Below are 4,598 nucleotides of genomic sequence, written 5' to 3' on the forward strand. Positions count from 1 at the left end.
AGTGCGATTATTTGCAAATGGAAGAAACAAAATAACTGTCAGTCTCCCACAGTCTGGGACTCCATGCAAGATCTCACCTCGTGGAGTTTAGTGATCATGAGAACGGTGAGGAATCAGTCCAGAACTACACGGGAGGATCTTGTCAATGATCTCAAGGCAGCTGGGACCACAGTCACCAAGAAAACCATTGGTAACACACTATGCCGTGAAGGATATCAACACCCGCAAGATCCCCCTGCTCAAGGAAGCACGTGTACAGGCCTGTCTGAAGTTTGCCAATGAACATCTAAATGATTCAGAGGAGAACTGGGTGAAAGTGTTGTGGTCAGATGAGACCAAAATCGAGCTCTTTGGCATCAACTCACCGTGTTTGGAGGAGGAGGAATGCTGCCTATGACCCCAAGAACATCATCCTCACCGTCAAACATGGAGGTGGAAACATGCTTTGGGAGTGTTTTTCTGCTAAGGGGACAGGACAACTTCACCGCATCAAAGGGACGATGGACGGGGTCATGTACCATCAAATCTTGGGTGAGAACCTCCTTCTCTCAGCCAGGGCATTGAAAACAGGTCATGGATGGGTATTCCAGCATCGCAATGACCCAAAACACAGGGCCAAGGCAACAAAGGAGTGGCTCAAGAAGAAGCACATTAAGATCCTGGAGTGGCCTAACCAGTCTCCAGACCTTAATCCCATAGAAAATCTGTGGAGGGAGCTGAAGGTTCGAGCTGCCAAATGTCAGCCTCGAAACCTTAATGACTTGGAGAGGATCTGCAAAGAGGAGTGGGACAAAATCCCTCTGGAGATGTGTGCAAACCTGGTGGCCAACTACAAGAAATGTCTGACCTCTGATTGCCAACAAGGGTTTTACCACCAAGTACTAAGTCATGTTTTGTGAAAGGGTCAAATGCTTATTTCACTCGTTAAAATGCAAATCAATTTATAACTTTTTTGAAATGTGTTTTTCTGGATTTTTTGGTTGTTATTCTGCCTCTTGCTGTTAAAATAAATCTACCATTAAAATTATAGAGTAATCATTTTTTTGTCAGTGGGCAAATGTACAAAATCAGCAGGGGATCAAATACTTTTCCCCCTCACTTTTAAGTAGCTTGATTTTCTGATGCTTTGCACTTGGCCTTCTGTAACTATCATTGTGAAGCTGGTGAACGGAGGAAAGTTAAAGATTGTAATTCATTTACATCAACTCAAAAGTTTCTTAAGAATCATCATATATAGAGAAAATAAAACATACAGAGGTCATATGAATACACAGTCAACAATTTCCTATTGCTAAACTAATAGAGGAATTAACTCCAGGTAATAACTTTTACCACCCTTTTCTGAAATAAAAATAAAATGAAAAAATTAAGCAGCTTTTCTACTTTGTCCATACCTGTTTCTCATTCACCAAGCCACCGTGCTGTGTAAAGAACATGTCTTGCCCTTAAAAGTCTAATACCATATTGTATGTTTATCAACTGGAGAAACACTTATAAGAATATTGTATTTGTTCCTGAAAGCAATGCCAGAGTTAGGCTACCCTACAGTTTATTAAAAAAAAAATCACAAAGTTGAATGCTCATCTATCTACTGATGGATTGATCTAATCTATATGGCTGCTCATCTCAACAATTGACTGGGCAGAAAATGGAATTAAAATAAAATAAAACAATTATAAACATTACAAAAGTTGAAATACAAAGCAGCTGAGAAACATCAAATCAAAATCACTAACACATTCATCTATCCTTCCTTCCAATGCTGTGCACTTTGCCTCTCTAATGCTCTAGCTACCATCCTTTACAGCTGGATTATTGCTTCACTGATAACACATTTTTCTTCCCAGTGGCTCAAGACACCTTAAATAGACTTTTTGCTGCTTTAGTTTTATAATGACTCTTTGAGAAAGGTTAGGGTGACAGTGATTGACCAAAGATCAGTTAGTGTGTTTTGTCATCAAATGCACATTTGAACTCGGCTCACCCTAGTATGGTGACACTCCAACTATTACAGCTTCACCCCAGTCATGGCAATAAATCTCTTTATAGGAATCCAAGAATGCACACCCTCAAGAGCTTAGCCCCAGAAGGTTCAAGGATGAAACTTAGATGTTGCCTTTTTTACACATGTAAAAAAAGCTCTTATATGGATGCTAGATACTGAATCTAGATACTGAATCTAGATACCTGGCTGTAACGTATTGCATAGTATTTGGGGGATCAAGTGACAAATTAATATTAATATTAACATGCCAGGAACTATATTCCAAATACTAGGTGGAACTAGAACATGAATATTTAATTTAATTTGCATTTACATTTAATGGACCTGGTATTCTGAGGTCTATCTGAACATACAACTCCAATATTCATCTCTACATCCAATCCAATCAAATAGGATCAACTCCCATCCGGTCCTGTCCCTATGGCACTGTTGACTGACATGGTGTAGGAGATAGGCATTCGCAGAAGCTGACTCCATTCTTTGGAACTGGAAATTTTCGGGGGGAGGGAATTTGGTCAGCCTCATCCTTCCTAGGTCTTCTTTGAAGACCTTCCTGATCTTGTAGAGAGGGGTGGTACTTTTTGATTGGGAAGTGGATTTGCTAGCAAATGATATTTGCATTTATTGGTGTTGACCTGCTCTAACTGCTGCTTCACATTTATTCACTTGTTGAGCTTAGTGGTTAAGTGATTGTTTGAATTTAAATTTCCACAATCTCATCCAACCATCTAATTTCTAACTACACCAGTCCATTAATTAAGTCATAGTAACAGAAGAAAGAAGAGAAGGCACTTTTTCAGCTCTTGTCAAATTAACATAAGGAAAGCCCTAAATTGGTCAGGCCAGTGACCCATTTAGAGAGGAGTTGAAGAAACTCTTTTATACAAGAAGAAACATGAGGAAATTGGAAGATAGATTTAAACAACTCTAGTGCCCTCTTTTACAGCTATCTTTCTATCTCTAGCTCTAATTAAAAGGAGTATCCAGTTCTCTTCAGTATTTATGGTATATTCAGCATAGGAGTGATTGTATTTTCTGTTGATTTGGAGAACAAAGAGGGCAAGGGATCAAATAAGAAGACATGTATTATGGTCTCACGAACCCTGTGACCATTGTACTTTTCCCAACTTCAGCACACAAGTGTAAAAAACTGTAAATCATGTAACAACCTCATTTTTGTCATTTTTGGTGGTGGTGGGTATTGTGGTTTATTCCAGATGCCCATGCTTTGGTCATGTTCAGAGAGCTGAAATAAAATTGTTATCTACTTGCCAGATCTTGAGATGATAGAAACTACACTGACATAAAATGTCTGCTGTCCTCAATAGCCATTCTTAGGCTAAGTCTTCATTTGCAATTTATAGGACACTTTAAAGGCAGCAATTGCTAAATTTCCTTGCTTTATTTTTTTTATCTGCCCCAGCAAATATTACCAGTCAGTGGGAAAACATCCATTGCTTCTTAATTTGAGATGAGGCTGGGGCTGGAAGAGAAGACAGACTTTGTCCAATGGCTAGATTGGAGAAAAGTTGCTTCCTTTTCTCATAAATACTTTTTGTGAATGCATTAAAGGAAGCCTGACTAGATCACAGTTAGCTTCTTTTAGGCAGTGCTTTAATGGTATTCTGAAACTATGTTTAATCCTGCCAAAAGTGGGCCAATTACTAGATATCGGGTTTTTTTTAGATTAACCAAAGCTTTTTAACCGCAAAGTGTGGTTAAAAAAAAAAGATGGCAGCCACAACAAAGTGCAATTAAGGTTCCAGCTGTTGTTATGTGCATCAATCATACTATAGTGGCTGCCATTTTTTTATTACACCTGTAGAAACCTCTCATTGGTTACATCCTATTTGCAAAACACTTCTACTTTAAAGCCTCTACTTTAAAGCCTCCATTTAAAATATTTTTAGTTTGGAACACCGGCTTATGAAGGTGAAGTTCTGGGTGAAGCATCAGTAGATATTCTGCCACTACAGAAGTGGGATGTTGTGGGCTTGAGGCAGTCATATAGAAATGTTTCAAGCTTGTTCTTAGTGACCCACTGTCTACATCCATTTCAAAATACAGATTAGCAAAAACAAGGATTTGTGATATTGAGGATGCCTACCATAAGCTATCCAAGCTTTATTGCACGTAATAGTGATGATGGAAAATCTGTGCTGTCAACAACAGCAAGACGTTTACTTCAATGCAGAACATGGTGCCCTAAGGCTGAGTCAAGCAATAGTCAGAATTTGAAAAGTAGGATAGCCAAAAGTCATTAGAGGTCACACCTGTTATTACCCAGAGGGTGGCTCTGGACAAGCCATTCGGCATTGTGAAGAGATTAGATTTCAGCATTCTCCAGCTGCTTGGTCTCAGTTCTAGAATCCCTACACATACCATATTCAGAAGCTAGGTGGTGCCCACCCTGTATCAGATATACAGGGAAGACCTGTTGGGGTTGCTGCCAGCAACAGGAACTGATAGTAAAACATGTCTCTTCATACACCTTGAGACAGGCTGTTAATCCCTTCCACACATTAGAGAAAGAGAAGGCATTTTCTGCTATTGGCAGCATTTTCCAGGTTTTAGTACCCTGTAGTACATTGCT

This window comes from Protobothrops mucrosquamatus, unplaced genomic scaffold (genome assembly GCF_001527695.2).
Source record: "Protobothrops mucrosquamatus isolate PMUCROS unplaced genomic scaffold, P.Mucros_1.0 scaffold_261, whole genome shotgun sequence".
NCBI lineage: Eukaryota > Metazoa > Chordata > Lepidosauria > Squamata > Viperidae > Protobothrops > Protobothrops mucrosquamatus.